Source organism: Microcebus murinus, chromosome 7 (genome assembly GCF_040939455.1).
Source record: "Microcebus murinus isolate Inina chromosome 7, M.murinus_Inina_mat1.0, whole genome shotgun sequence".
Lineage (NCBI taxonomy): Eukaryota > Metazoa > Chordata > Mammalia > Primates > Cheirogaleidae > Microcebus > Microcebus murinus.
In genome coordinates this window covers 11,589,521-11,606,738 of record NC_134110.1, presented here as the reverse complement: position 1 = coordinate 11,606,738, position 17,218 = coordinate 11,589,521, and positions in this window count along the sequence as shown.

The following is a 17,218-nucleotide window of genomic DNA, read 5'->3' as shown; positions in this document are numbered from 1 at the left end:
ACACGTGGGTCCCCTTCCCAAAGCGGCGGGCGGGCCTGTCCCTTACCTGGCTGAGTCCCCTTGTAGTCCTGACGACAAAGGCGCTCACTGCATGAGCCGATTCCTGAATCCTCGGGGTCACAGCTTGTAGCGGCAGCTTTTCGCTCCTGAGCTCAGTAGCGAAGGAATGAATAATTACTGGAAACACATAGTGCTTAGAGAGAAGGAGAAAGACAAAATCTAAAGGAGAAAATGGCCTCCTCAGCTGAGTGCCTCACCATTATTTATTTCCAAGGACACGTGCAAAGGGTCAGGGCTGTTTGCTAATTTTTTTTTTAACAACTTCGGTACAGGTCAGCTGCTTTCAGAAACAGCTGACCTTTGCACGCAGCAAACAATCAACGTTGGGCAGGTGTTTTCACCTGAACCCCTCATTCACCTTCCTCACACTCCATCCATCCATCCATCCATCCATCCATCCATCCATCCATCCATCCATCCATCCATCCATCCATCCTTTCTTCTAGCCCCAGCCCCTACAACTATCTATTTCTCTCTCTCCTCTTCTGACAGTTTCATTACCTATGAGTTGGAACACTCGATGGTGCTCCACATTTCCTTCAGTCGCTGTTCAATTCTTTTCATTCTTTTTTCCTTTCTGCTCTTCAGACTTGATCATTTCAATCATCTCACCTTCAAATTCACTGGCTCATCTTCTGCCTCCTCCAATATAATGGTCAACCTCTGTAGCAAATTTTTTTTGTTTCAGTTTTGGTATTTTTCAACTCCAGAATTTTTATTTGGTTTTCCATAATAATTCCTACCTCTTTATTGATAGTATTTGGTGAGACATCTTTCTCCTGGTATCCTGTAGTTCTTTGTCTATGGTTTCTCTCAGCTCTTTGAGCATATTTAAGACTGTCCATTTAAAGTCTTTTATCTTGAATTGTATCTTAAGTCCAATATCTAGCCTTCCTTAGGGACAGTTTCTATTAATATATTTTCTTTGAGAGGTGATTAGGCCATGTGGAGTCCACCCTCGTGAGTGGAATTAATGCCATTATAAAAGGGCACGTTGGGTCCCCGTTAGTTTCTTTGCCCTTGTCCTTTCTGCTATGTGAGCATGAAGGCCTTCACCAGATTCTGGTACCTTCATCTCAGACTTCCCAGCCTCCAGGGCTGGGAGAAAAGAGATTTATCTTCCTGATAAATTGTCCAGTCTCAGGTATTGCACTATAGCAGCACAAATCAGACTGAGACAGAAATGGCAAACCCACACTCAAGATTTAAGTCAGTCACAGGCAGGAATAGTCAATGTGTACATAATGGGGCCATGAATGGAGTAGCCATGATGACAGACATAGCCAATGTATGGGTGCAAAAGTATGAGTTCCATCTCTCTAAGGCTCACCTAGCTACTACGATCGCTAATCCCCAGCCTAGTGGCATCAGCAACAAACATTGACCCCTCAATATAGCACCAGCCTCTGGCTGGCATAATGATTCCATCAGCCCCTTTACATCCTGGAAGCAGCAATGACTTGGTTATGGGGGTGTCCTGTGCACTGCAGCCTATTTTGTAGCATCTCTAGCCTCTCTCCACTAGATGGCAGTAACATCCTTCCCTTCCAAGTGTCTCCAGACATCATCACCAAATGTCCCTGATCAAGTACCACTGTGCTAAGTGAGAGGACCTAGTCTCAAAAGGTTACATATTGGATAATTCCATTTATAAGACATTCTGTAAAAGTAAAAAAAATGTAATACAGAATTGGTCAGCAGTTATTAGTTAGGGATAGAACAAAAATCTGAACGCAAAGGGACAGAATAAGAGAGTTCTTCAGGGGTTGGAATTGTTCTGTGTCCTCTCTGTCGTGGATATAGATTGTTGCATACTCCTCTAAGCATATCTAAGAATACGCACAATTGTATGTAATACAGTATATAATTTTAAAAACTGAAATAATAAAAATAGATAAAAATAGATAAAAATAGATAAATAGTGTTGTTTACCGCCAAAAAAGCTGGGGAAAAAAGGCAAGTGTGGTATAAATGGAAAAGAGTCCTTTGACTCATTAACTAGGAGGAGATCTTGGTAGAAAAGTTTTCAGTGAGGTTGGGGAGGGTGCCAAGGTTGAGGCAGTTCTGTAAGGTGTGCAGTGAATTCAAGTTTAGGAGAGAGAAAGCAGAAGGGTCTGACCCTTGGAGTGCACCATACTTGATGGGGAGGCCATAGAAGATGAGTGCATTCCTAATAAGGTGCTGTCCATGGCCCTTTTGGGGTATTTGGATGTCCTGTTTCCTAAGTGTTGCAGAGCCTAAAATTTTTCTTGGAGCTCCTCTGTTCCGCTACCTGGACAGTAACCATATTTGTTCCAGGGACTTTCTAAAGGGTCCTAAGCTAGGGTAAGTTTGACCAGAGAAATTGAGTTGAGCTAACTTTTGCAAGATCATGAAGTGTGACCATATCTGATCTCCTGAAGGTAGGGAATGGTCTTCGGATTAGTTGCTCTCATAGGTTCATCATGTTTGTACTCTATTGCTTTTCTAGGATTCCTCCTAGAGACGCATGAGACAGCAAGTGGTGGCCCTTGGAGCAAGGAGCTGAAAAACAGGAACTGTACCTTGTAGGAAAGAAATGTCGAAGGTCAACATGATCTTCAATTAATGGGCTAGAATCAAAAAGCTAGGCTCAGGAATAGAACAAGCCAAATGTGAGGAGCAGTGGGGAAGTGGGTATGGGACTCAGTTCTGATTAATTTTGCAGCTGAAATTCCATTCCCAGGATTGGGGCTTTACAAAGCCCCAGTCTTCACCAGCCTGGGGAAAGCAGATCATTTCGAGATTCAGGGACTGGACAAATGGAAACAGCCTGGAGGGCAGATTGTGAACTGAATACTTCCACTGGTACCATTCACATTATGTTTATATGAATGACACCTCTAGAGTGGTGTGCTCAGTGGTGGAATCCTCTAGAGTCTCTACGTAGATAGATTTAAAAAACATAGACATATCGAAATAAGTAGGGGAGAGTGAGTGGGGACACTGAAGTGACACAGTGACCACACAGTGTATTGTCAAACTGGACCATTTTTGAAAGGAAAAGGGATAATATAACTATATAGGAACAACATTTAAACCATGGCTATCCTGGGAAAACAGTCATTTCATGTTGACCCCAGGAATAGGGCAAAGTTCCCTGGGTTGCAGTTGTCCCAAGAGATCTTCTTTTTTGTTGTTTATTGCCATTGAAGTCTATGAAATGTCACCCAGTGGAGCAGTAGAAGGCACCTGAGAAGCACTGCAGGCACCTGGCTGGGATCCTCAGCTCTCGTTCTCTCTGCATCACATACGTTTGAGCCAGAGCAATTCCCTCTCCTCCTTTCTCATAGGTGTGGTTTGCGATCTCCCATCATCCCGTCACTGCTGGGAAGAGCTACACACACGTCAGCAAGCCTCTTCTGGTCTGATGCCCAGACTATGTGTTCTTAGCTTTCCTCCCCAGGCCCAACCACAACTGGACTCTCACTTCCATCTGTGGGATGCTTAACTTCCTTGTGAAGCTTGGGTGACATTTAGCCTTCTGCCCTCTTCTCTGAGTTTAATAATTAGGATTTATAACTGGCAAACAGGTTTGCTCCTAATGACTTGATCATTCAAATACTGTTTTGGCTGAGGAGACTTCCCAGTATGTAATAACCAGGGCTGTCTTTATTTACAATATCCACCAAATGTTGTTTTGATTTAATGTGACCCTGGCATACAGCACTGTATTAAACACATATCAACTAATGACATATCATAGGGCCTGCCTTGTTGAAGGTTTCCTATCATCTGACCTGCTAATGGGCTCAGTGGGTGTGAGATTTAAGGTATCTGCCTATCTGCAGGTGAGAGCCAATGAAACCATGTGAAGGGTGAAGGGCTTATTAAACCACACATTGCTGAGCTCTAGCCCAGACCTCTTAGATTCATTAAGTCTGAAAAGGGGCTCAAGGCTTTGCAAGTTCCCTGGTGACACTGATGCTGCTGTTCTGGGGGCCACACTTCGAAAACTACCATCTTAAAATTAATGATTCAATAACGATATAACTTACCCAGTGCAATCAAGACAATTTCTCTCCTGATTTGAAAATGCTGGCAGTCATCATTTTTTTTTAATTAGCAACCTAAATGATGAATTAAAGCTATTATTTAGCTTAGTACAAGTTTAGTAGTAGTGGCACCAACATTCTTCAAAATTGTGCAATTTCTGCCAAGATTACTTCTTGAGTGAGATAAAAAGTGGAATGGACAAATTAAAGTCAATTCATGTATGTATTGAGAACTTGGAGCCAGAAACTATGGTATGAACCTAAAAAGGAGGAAGACCCTGTGTGCTCTTAGGGAAACTTACAATGTGCAGACCATGACTTATGGCCACTGAGAGTTGCAGTCATAAAATCCTCACACAAGGGATGAGATTCACACCAGCTGTGGGAAGAAACCAAGAAATGGTTAATGATTATAGAGTCAAAGAGTTTGAGAATACTTTTGACACTGTATCAGTATGATATGGTAGTTAAAGAGACAGATTATAATATAGAGAATGAAGCCTTAATCAATTGTATCATCCTCTGTTTGGGGAAAGAGCACATGGATGGAAGAAAGATAGCACAAATAAGAAAGTCTGACAACATCAATTTCCTAACTCTGCTCAAAGAAGGCTCTTCTCTTAGCTCAACAGATAAGGCCCTATAGTGGAAGTGGATCCATTTAAGAAGCATAAGCTGATGCCAGTAATTATTTTTGTTAATTTAACAAATACTTCTTATCTCTAATTTTGATTCATGTAGAATTTTGACCATACCAATATCTGAGCATGCTGGTGTATTATTTGTTATTAATTAATAACTTGCCAATCTGCTCACCTTTTAGGACTTGGTGAAATTAGTTATCATGGGAAAGCAACTATATGTTCAGAGTACTTAGAAAACTGAATTTCTGGGCCTCTGAGGCTGAGGACAAGATTCTAGAATATGCTGATCTAGCTGAGTGTGCAGGGGTAGGAGGTGAACTTAGGAGGCAACTTGGCAGCTGGCCTGCAGACTGATAATGTCCCAACCCTGCCTTCCACTTCCGTGAAAGTGAAACCCTGCTCATACATAGAAAGAAGACACAGACACAAATAGTGATAAGCATCATAATGGATGTTTACCGGTAAGTGAGACAGGGGTTCCACAGAAGAGAAGATTCAGTTGTTTTAGAATAGCTGCAGAGACTTCATGTAGATGGTGGCATTTGAGATGTACCTAAAAGGATGCAACAGTTTTCTACAGGCAAAAATGGAGTGATTAAGGTTCCAGACAGAAGGAAAGTTGGAACTCTTATAATTCCATTTGCAGAGAGTCACATTACTCAGTGAGATCAAATGATTGGCCAGTGGCATGCTCTGTTCTCAAGGAGTTGGGAAGCTCTCTGCTTGAGTGCTGCTGCTTTTGTCATGAATGATGCCCAGGAAGCTTTCTGAATGCCTACATCTTTGCTTAATCACTCCTTGAAGCAGTATGGTTTGCAGTGGAGCAAAGAAAGGTAAATCTACCAAGAAACTAAGAATTATACAACCCAGCTCATTCATTTAGGAAATTTCAGCCACATCCCAGGAAGTAGATGTAACAGGAAAGATTTTAATGAGTAAAAGAAGCAGATATGAGTCCCTTATTATACTTCCAAATATGGGAGTCCAGATATGATAAGAGGGCCCAGGAGTTTTTTGTCAATTTAGGGAAAGGACCAAACCATTTACTGAATGTCTGTGGCTTAATTATTAATATATTTGGAGATCTCAGCTTGGGCCTGCATCGAGACCAAGCTTTGACGTGTAGGATTGGATGGAGGAACAACTTCCAAACTGGCTGAAATTCTCAAGTTCTTAAAGGATCTTCTGAACATTTTCTTTGGCATCTTGAGTCATCTTTATAGGGAAATAGTAGATCCGTGGTTGAGAATCTCTACTCTGGAATCAGATTATCTGGGTTTAAATCCTTGCTCTACTACTATTAGTCATATGTACTTGGGTAATTTTCTTAATCTTTTTGAGCTTTAATTTTCTTATCTTTAAAATGGGATCATCAGGGCATCTGCCTTAAAGGGTTGTTGAATTAATTAGTGCAATCTATGTTTTGCATAAAGTTATCTTGGGAGAGGGAAGACAACCTGAGATGTCTGTGTGATTTTGAGCGAGTTATATAGGTCTATGTTCTACAAGAGCTGACAGGGAGCCAGGAAAGCTTTTGCTTCCAAACCTTCCCTCTACAGATGATTAAATGAAGGCCAAGGTCATAGCGATTCTTAATAGCTGGATGAAAACCAAGACCATAGTATTTGGTAGGATTCTTTTAAAATTGCTCAGTACCCATTTTCCTAATAGTTTACCTCTTCTAGAAAAGTTCTTCAATTTCTGACCACTATCATGCAAATTACAACTGTGCAGATTGATACCCTAGAAATTCGTGACCTTTAGCATGTTCTTTTTCAGAGCCCTTCAATAGCTATCTTCAAGCTTCCCCCTCTCACTCCCACCCACCCTGAGCACATACTTGCACTTCTCGTGTCTGTTTTATAGAAAGAAAAATAGAGCTCAAGCCATTGACCCTTTGACTTTATGCCTTATGCATAAACCACCCTGCATTGGCCGCCTTCTGTATCTCTTCTCTTTTTGCCTCCCTGGCCCTTCTGAGCTTGTCACCTCTTCCAGGAAAGAGGGAGTAGACCATAGGGTCAAATGCTGTGTTGAGGATCTAAAACTAAATATTGACTGTTGGGTTTAGTATTATGGAAGTCTTAGTTCAGTACCCAATTTCCTTACCTTATTTATTCTGCCACTAACAACTGCTCTTGCTAAACCATGGCTTTCCTCTGCAATCTAACAAACACTTCCTCATCTTAGCTGACTACATGAAGCATTTGACACCACTAGCCACTGCTGCCTCTCTAACATCCTCTTCCCTCCCCTTCCATTTTGTGCTTCTTACTTCTCTGATTCCCCCCCCCCATCTCCTTTGCTTGTTCCTTCATTTAACTCCTTAAATCTCAATCTCCCCCCAAGTCTTTCCGTATCTCTCTTCTCTATGCACTGTGTATAATATCCTTGACTGGATTTACTACCTTCACCTAGGTTGATTTCTACATTTAAACCTCCATCCCAACCCTCTCTTTTAACTCCAGACTAACTACTATGTAGTCCTGGTGCTGGTGCTGTAGATCACCATGTGAGAGTCTCAAAATCATCTTGCCATCTGAACTCAGCATGATTTCATCCTCCCCTTATTTTTTTCTTTGAGAATGGCACCTCCAACTTCCCAGGTGCTCAAGCCAGAGAAAACTAACACCTGGGATTATCATAGTTTGTGTCCTCTTTCTCACTGTCCACATTCAATTATTGATCCTACTTGGGCATGTCTTCAACTCTGTCCCTTTTTACCAATCCCACTGCTGCGTCTTCATCATCCATAGCTTGAGCTCTCATGCTAGCATTTTTGCCTATGTTTTTCCCTCTATACTATCCTTCTCTAATCTACCTTCGCATTCTTCCCAAGTGCAGGCATGAGTTGGTGATATTGCAGGTTTGCTTCCAGACTGCTACAATAAAGTAAATATCACAATAAAGTGAGTAACAAAGTTTTGATTTCCCAAGTGCATATACAATCTATGTTTACACTATACTATAATCTATTAAGTGTGTAATAGCATTATGTCTAAAAAGCAATATGCATATATTAATTTCAAAATGCTTTATTGCTAAAAAATGCTAATGATCATATGAGCATTTAGCAAGTCATAGCCTTTTTGCTGGTGGAGGGTCTTGCCTCAAGGTTGAGGGTGGTGGATCAGGGTGGTGGTTGCTAAAGGTTCGAGAGACTGTGGCAATTTATTAAAGCAAGCCACAATGAAGTTTGCCACATTGACTCTTCTTTTTTGAATGATTTCTCTGTAGCATGCAATGCCGTTTGATAGCATTTTACCCAAAGTGGCACTTTTCAAAATTGGAGTCAATCCTCTCTAACCCTGTCACTGCTTTACCAGCTGAGTGTGTGTAATATTCTACATCCTTTGTTGTCATTTCAGATATGTTCACAACATCTTCACGAGGAGTAGATTCCATCTCAAGAAGCCATTTTCTTTGCTCGTTCATAAGAAGCAACTCCTCATCTGTTCAAGCTTTATCATGAGTTTGCAACAATTCAGTCATATCTTCAGGCTTTACTTCTAATTTCAGTTCTCATGCTATTTCTACCATATCTGCAGTTCTTCTTCCACTAAAGTCTTGAACCCCTCAAAGTCATCCATGAAGATTGGAATCAACTTCTTCCAAACTCCTGTTAAAGTTGATATTTTGACCTCCTCTCATGAATCACTAAAGTTTTTACTGGCATCTATAATGGTAGATCCTTTCCAGAAGGTTTTCAATGTACTTTACTCAGACCCATCAGACACTGTCTATGGCAGCTCTAGCCTTACAACATGTATTTCTTAAATAATAAGACCTGAAAATTGAAACTACCCCTTGATATATGGGTTGCAGCATGGATATTGTGTTAGCAGTCATGAAAACAACACTAATCTTTTTGTATTAATGTATCTCCATTAGAGCTCTTGGGTGATGAGGTGCACTGTATCAGCAGTGATATTTTGAAAGGAATCTTTTTCTCTGAGCAGTAGGTCTCAACAGTAGGCTTAAAATAGTCAGTAAACCATGCTATAAACACATGCGTTGTCTTCCAGGCTATGTTGTGCTAGTTATAAAGCACAGGCAGCTGAGATTTAGCGTAATTCTTAAGGGCCTCAAAATCTGTGAAATGACAAAAGAACATTGGCTTCAACTTAAAGTCACCAGATGCATCAGCCGCCAACAAGAGAGTCACTCTGTCCTTTGAAGTTTTGAAGCCAGGCATTGACTTCTCTTCTCTAGCTATGAAAGTGCTAAATGGTATTTTCTTTTAATGTAAGACTGTTTCATCCATGAATACATTGGAAATCTGTTGTTTAGTGTAGCCACCTTTCTAAATTATCTTAACTAGATCTTCTTGATAACTCACTGTAGCTTCTGCATCAGCACTAGCTGCTTCACCTTGCACTTTTATGTTGTGAAGTTTAAGGCTTCTTCCTAAAGCTTCATGAAACAACCTCCACCAAATTCCCACTTTTCTTCTGCAGCTTCCTCACCTCTCTTCGCCTTCATAGAATTGAAGAAAATTAGGGCCTTTCTCTGTATTAGGCTATGGCTTATGGCTGGTTTGATCCTCTCTCTAGATCACTAGAACTTTCTCCATGTCAGCAATAAAGCTGTTCTGCTTTTGAGACATCACTGGTATGTCCACCAGAGTAGCATTTTTCATTTTTTTTTTAAAGAACTTTTCCTTGCATTCACAACATGGCCAACTGTTCCAAGAGGCCTAGCTTCCTCTCTAAGTTTAATCATTTCTATCTTTTGAGTTGAAGTGAGAAATGTGCAACTCTTCCTTTCACTTGAACACAGAGAGGCCACTTTAGGGTTAGAAACTGGCCTAATTTCAATATTGTTGTGTCTCAGGGAATAGGGAGGCCTGAGGAGAGGGAGAGAGGAAACAGCTGGGTGGTGGGACAGTCAGACACACACAACATTTCTTAAGTTCACTGTCTTATATGAGTGCAGTTTGTGACACAAAAGAATTACAACAGTAACATCAAAGATCATTGACCACAGATCAATGTGATAGGTAAAATACTAATGAAAAAGTTTGAAATGTGAGAATTACAAAAATGTGACACAGAGACATTAAATGAGCACATGCTGTTGGGAAAATGGTGCCAAACAGACTTGCTCATTTCAGAGTTGCCACAAACCTTCAATTTATATATATAAAAAATACAATATCTGTGAAGCACAATAAAACAAAGCACAACAAAATGAGGTCTGCATCTACTCTTTGTGAACACACGTTGGATTGTGTTGTAAAACTCAAGATTATATGACATCAAAGGCATTGAACTGGCCATGTTGCAGCTATCCGCACATAATTAGCCACTGTCCGCAGTCAGGTGTGTGCACGATTTAGTAGATATTTCAGCAGTTCATTTAAATTCCAGGCCTTTATGCTCTTTTATATAGGTCATGCAGTCTCAGGATGGCCCAGAAGATGGCAACATGACCTCATGAAACGGTGCTGGGGCTGCTTCACGGACTCAGCCGCAAGGTGGCAGCGTTGCATCGTGTTCTGAGTTGAACAGGAGGCTGGAAATCCTGCATCCACTGCTTTGGTATCCGAAAACCATTTCTGCCCAGATTTCTGGGACTAACCTGTCAGAAGATACACTGTTTTACCTGAAACAACACAAGTCACATAGTGGATGCAGTTCTTAAACAGTCAAAGTGAGGCTTGCTTTTAAATCAACTAGGGAGGTGAGGCTTTTTGACTGGGCTTTTCGGATAGGATGACACAATCCATCTTTACGAATCCTTAGTGACTTAAGGTGGAGGGTGCTTGCAGGCGTCGAAGGTTTCGTAAGGTTCCTAAGGATTGGTAAGGCACAGGGCGCGGCAGTCCATTCGCCCAGGTGATGCCCCACCTGCCGGGCCGGCTCACGCAGGGCTGCACGTTCCCGGGAGACTACCAGGGGCTCAGCCCTACCACAGTCTCCAGGTTTTTAACCAGACCTGGATATGTTTTTGTGGAGTCTCCCAAGTCTCCGATATTGGCAACTATTTCAAATAATTTACAGCAGGACAAACAAAACACAACTGAGAGCCAAATTCAACCTTCGCCTGCCAGCGAGCAGCTCCTGTGTTCCCGGAAGAGTTAGGAAGGGCAGGAGTCAGGCTGGGAGGGTCACAGGGGAATGCCCGGGAGCTGGGATGGCAATATTTTGTTTTGCGTTTTCTCCTGCGAAAAGCAGGTTTAAATAATCTCCGGAACACTGGGTCACCGTTAAGAGAATGCAATTTTTTTTTTTTTTTTTTTTTTTTACAAAAGTGTTGTTTTCTTCGAAGAGAGCCCCCCAAGAAAGCATCCACTATTTGAATTTTTAAACAGTATTAAAACAACTGCTTAGATTATTTTTCTTGGCTTTCCTGGCAGAGGAATCATGCTTCTAACTTGTGCCATAGAAATATTTTCATAAACCATAATTGCCATAATATTTCTGTGTGACTCATTTCATTTTTTTTTGTCTGTATTGGAGAGTTGTCATTTTTGCTGATTATTAAAGTAATACATGCCCCTTGGGGGCAGTAAGTAGGGGAGAACCTCAAATATTAGATAAACATTTATAAACTATAAAAAGTAACTAATGTCCCCTCACAATCCTCCCTTCCCCCATCACTGTGGCAACTTTCTGTATGATTTTACAGACTTTCCCTACGTGTATCAAAACATATCAATAGAGGATAAATATGCAAATCCAAGTTTCATAGTTTGTTTTTTTTTTCTACAAACATATATAATACTGATTTGTAATCCACTTTTTCATATAATATCATCTCATGAGTTGATTTATTGATTATATTCTTCTTGGAAATTCTGATATAAAACAGTCCCAACAAATCTATGTTCAAACTGTAGCCCCACCATTTACTGGTATTGTCAGACAACACCCTAACCTGGTTTCTGTCTTCAATAGAAATATTTCTGGTATTTCACAATGAAGCACAGGCTGGCTTCAGTTTAATGTGTGTAACGTTTTCAACATGCTCAGAAAGTATTCAACTATTTCTATTGAAATAAAGGGATTAATTTTATTTAAAATCATGGATGGGCATCAATTCATTAAAATGCCATCTTGGCATCTGTTGAAATATTTATGGCTTTTTTTGAACTTTTCATATGGCAAATTATTTTAATGTATTTTTTATTAAGGATCTATTCTTACACCTTGGTACATATTTTCTTACATACCATATCATTTCTTACGTACCACATTTTTCTTACAATGTCCTGCTCAATTCTCTTTTATAGGATGTGAGATTTGTTCATAGTTTTATTTTTTTCTGTTTTTATGTAAACTTTCTAAGATTCAGTTTTATTGTTGTGCTGGTCTTATAAAAAGATTTTAGCTGTTTTTTCTTTTTTTCTGAAATATTTAAAATACCATCAGCAAAGTCTTATTTAATAATGTGAAAAGAATATTATGTCACTGGGCCTGATGATTTTTAGAATGAAGTTCTTTGACAACTTTCTTAATTTTTTAAATAAATTTCCTATAGAAATCAATCTCATCATAGCTCACTGCCTAGCTCACAGCAACCTCAAACTCTTGTGCTCAAACAATCCTCCTATCTCAGCCTCCCGAGTAGCTGGGACTATAGACATGCGCCAAAAGATTTCCACTCATTTCCGTAGAGCAAGAGGTCTAAGAGGCCAAGGCAGAAGCTGCAATATCCTTTATGGTTAAGTCTTGCAAGTTACACAATGCCACGTCTATAGTATCCTATTGGTCACACAGGCCAGGCATAATTCAGTATAAAAGGATGTATAGAAGAGTGTGAATACCAGAAGGTGAAGAATACTGGGGCCACCTTGGAAGCTAACCAACAGAGGTTTGCATTTGCTACAGTTCTCTGTATGTATATTATATGTCAATAAAACGTTTACTTGGAATAAATATTTATGAGTTAGAAATGCTATACAAATTAGAAACAACAGCAATGAGATGCACTAAGATGCCAAGTTCTTAAATATTTTTCTTCTTATCATGATAAAATGAAACTAATAAAAATTATGTACTCATCACAAGTACTTCTGAAAATTAGCAAGACAAATGTAAAGAACTCGGGATGAAGGGAACGTTAAAGATACTGGCAGAATTTGGAATGGTCATGCTGTGTAGGAATAAAAGTGTGCAGGCTTTGGAGGCAGGCTGCTGAACTTGAAGCTCGTCTTTTGTTGTTTTCTCTTGGGCAAATTACTTATGTTACTTAACTGCTGCTATGTGCCTCAGTTTCCTCATCTATAATATGGGGATAAAATAGTGCCTACCACATAGAAATCTTTTGAGGAGTATATAAGTTATTACTTTCATTAGGTTAATGGCTTTTTGGGAAGAAGTTGTAATAAGAGCATGAAAACACAAACATTTATTGACAAATGAGAAAAGAATGATGACAGGGAGAAATTAAAAAAATAAATGGATGTGTTTTTCTTTTTTACAAAATTTGTGGAACATCGTCAAGAAAACAAATCCTAAACAGAGCAATTAAAGTTGAAAAATAGTTGAAAATTTTATCTTCAAAAGTATTCAACCCGATGGCTCTACCTCTGCGCTCATACCTCCACAGTACTTACTTGTTTATAAATATCCTTCACATTTGTTGCCTTACTGCCCTTTCAAACATTTTGAGAGTCAAGCAAGTGGGTGTATTTCTTATTTTACCAAGAAGGAAGGAGATGATCAGAGAAATTAAATCATTTGTCAACTATCGCATAGCCGAGAAGTCTTCAAGCCTGGACTCTGTTTAGTGTCTTAGCATACTGCCTTCAGTAAAACAATGCTAATTTAGACTTAAATTGTCATAAAAAGTTAAATTTATATGCCGAACTCTGTATGTAAGGAAGGCAGCAAAATGCGTATGCAATCTTAGAAAAATCTTGGGTAAAAGTTCATAGGCATTTAACACTTGTACTGTTAATTGAGGCAGTCTGGGGACAATTCAGTTGCCTAAAGATTTCCAAGTTTAACTTTACCCAGTGACATTTTCAGGGAGAGAAGCTGAATGGTCAACGTAGACTGCTGACAGTTTACAAATTATACTTGAGTTGACTTAAAACTGTGACTCTTAAGGCCTGTCATTTCATGCTTGTAGAATGAGGTAAATTTAACAAGTCTCGGTTATTTCAGACCAGTAGAAAAATGCTATACTCTTAACACTATGCTCTTAAATTGTGCACAATCATCTCAGGTCTGGCAGAAAATCTGGGCTAGGGAAGGTATTTGTTTTACTCTTTTGATTTTCACGTAAGACCGTTTTCCCTTTAAAATCTTGGGTGTTTTCCATTCTCAACCTCTCAGTTTTCTGACTTGCCTAAGACAAGCAACGGTTTCTGCATCCACGAAACCAAGCAAGTCCCAACCATGTTTACATTCTTTCCTGCATACTTCTTTGCCCAGCAGCGCCTCAGCCCCAAAGAGTGTTCAAGAGTAAACACCATTCTTTATATAGACTTGAAGAAGAGGTAACCCAAGCAAACAGCAAGGGGCTTGAAGCCTTTGAAAGCTAATATTTAGCAACCTCTTGTGTTCTTCGCTTTCAAAATATTTGTCTCTGGGAATAATGTGAGAATGAGTTTGTCAAGGGGAAGTCGAAGTGGACAAAACCCAACACTCCAGTGTTTCCCAACATCAGCGCCTGGGTGGGGGCTGTGATGGGGCAGATCAAAGGGCGCACCTAGACCGCCTGCGCTTCCTTTACAAAAGACACAGCCTGTAGCCAGAGACTCGAACTCTGCACTTCAGCCACCTGAGGTAGAGGAAGGAGACCTTAAGGTTTCAGTCTGGAGAATTTAAAAAATTGGGGGAGATAAATAAAATTATGTGGCATCAAGACAAGGGTACAGGTTGCCAAATTTAAAGCTACTTTTCAATTTTGGTACTCAAATTCAATGTCTTTAAAGTAAAAATCTACCCTTGGCTAACAAAAATAAATCCTTGCTACCAGATTTGTTTTTATTGAAAATGATATGTTGAATCGGTGGTTTAGGTTAAATGGATCATAAACGTTCCCATTTACATCAAATTTTAAATAACTTTAAAAATAGATGATAAAATGAGTCCAATAGAACACATTCTTTGAAACAAATTAAAGACTTATTAAAAGATTATTAAAGTCTATGTAAAGGGTTGAAAGATTCAAAATTACAACCAGATAGAGGCAGGTGGTCAATTATTTGCTTTGAAGTGCTAACTGAACTCAAACACGTTTTTATCATTACTCCTGACAGTGAAGAACCAAATGTTAGTTACATGTTCAAGAAGTGAGTTAATGGTCTTTCCAAGTTTAATATTATTTTAAAAATTAAAAGCAAACTTCACCTTAATTCATAGTTATTTTTACCACTAGAGATATAAGCCATTAGGTGGTATTTTGTAACCCAATAACTTACAATTATTTATTCACTCAGCAGGTCTTTAATGAGCACCTATTATCCATCAGGTTTAGTGCAAGGGGTGTGGGTAGAGTATCAAACAAGGCAGATGCAGTTTCTTTCCTCATGGAGGTGAAAGTCTAATTAGGGAGGCACAAATAAGTAGAGAGCCACAAAACAGACAGTTAAATGCTAAGATGAGAGAATAAATGAATACACAGAAAGGTCCCAGCCCATCCTGGAGAATCATGGCAGAAGTGGACTACTGGATTATTCGGGCTATTGGTTGTTGGGAGTCCAAGTGAAGGATAAGGTGTTTTCATGTTTTAATACATTAACTGCCATGTGAGTTGTATTTAACTCACGTTAGTTTTGAGCCTGGGGCCTGGTGAAACATTTGTATTAATAACTCACACATCTCTTTACCTTGAGAGCCACGTGCAATGTAGGCAACTCACGCTGCCGTGCTGTGGCATACGTGTTATGTGATGGGTGACCCCTGGGCAGAACCCTGCAGTTGGTTTGTGAAAATCTTACCTGTTGATGTTCTTATTGTTAAAATTGATACTGACAATTTGATTGCATATAACTCAAACGCAGGAAACAGTAAAAAATAAATTTTTCATTAAATTAGAAAGAATCATTTTGTTTTCAAAATTTTTAATCTATTTTCATAATAAAATTACGTGGCCCCAAGGAAAAATATATTTTTTCACAGTGTAGCAATCAATGTGTTATTTTCTTCCTCAGAGGGGCTAATACCAACCTCATCATTAAGTAAACTCCGTGAACTAGTAAAAAGGCCTCCCCTTAGTGAGGAACTTCGTGCTGGTACACTATGGTTCTGTTTTAGACTAAGAGGCATGCTTAGATCTAAGCAGGAGGAGAGAACACAAAGAGAGATGTAGTCAGCTTCCAAAATGGATCAAGTTCGAGGGCTCTTTATCCCCATAGGCTCCTATCTGGGGCTGGGGAGTGGCGCATTTCAGATGTCCCTGCCCATAGGGGAATGGAGAGTCAGCTCCATTCAGGGTGATCGATAAGAATATGATGGAACAGGGAAGCAGATTTATCTCGGCTTCAGTGTGACTCAATGAAGACTAAGAGTCTGTTGAGCATGGGATAGCCAGTAGCTGGGGGGATGGGAAACATTGACAGTAGGGAGAAGGTAGAAAGGTCTAGACTGTATACAAGGAGGTTTTCAAGAGCCATACAGAGAGTTACTGTAACGATCACCTTACTGAGGTTTGGTGGATTCCTCAGTCCGGCCCAGGAAAAGCTAGCCAGCAAGGATCATTTAAGAGCCCTTGGGAATCTTTGGAGAAGATGGGATGGCCTGTGGAAGGAAGAGAACAAGGCACTGATCAAGAAGCCGTTTAACTCCATTCTAGTTTAGTTGTGTTTCTGCTTATATGTCATCAAACATAGCTTTTAAAAAGTTTGAAAACTTCAGATCTGGTTGTCAAGGTTATATATCTGAACTTTGTTATCTAGTAGTTGTGAATCCTTTTAGTGTTCTCTTGTGAAAATTTAGATCGTAACACCTACCTCATGGGGCTGTGGTGAGGATTATACAAGCATGAGCATTTAAAATGTTTAACAAATGCCAGAAAGGCCACCATGTATGGTTGTGCAGATTGGACATTGCAAAACTCCAGGTAGGAGTCTACTTAAGGGTAGGTAAATTGGGTAGGTAATTTACCTACTACTAAGGGTAGGTAAATTGTTGAATTATAAAGTTTAACATCTGTATGTCCATATATGTTGGCTCTGGCAGGCATGTTGTAAAACAGTGATATGTGGTGCCCAGCGTGATGATGAGAAGGCAGAAACCTCGATATAGGAGTGGAGTAAACACAGTGAAAAGAGAGAAGACCGCTTCAGTGTGGGTGTCGGGGAGCACAGAGATGGCTGGGGCACAGCCCAGACACCCCAGTATTAGCTAGAGCAATACAAGGAAACCCAGGCCTCATCGGCTGGTGCATCTGAGCCCAGCTCAAGAACTGGGTAGGATGGAGCTACTCTGGTGATCCTCTATATTGAGGGGCCTTTAGTGCTTCCCTCTAGGGAACCTTCTGCTAATTTTCCCTTTAGGAAAAGTGTGGCAGTCATTGGTGATTTTGTCGAGCTTTCAACCCCTAACA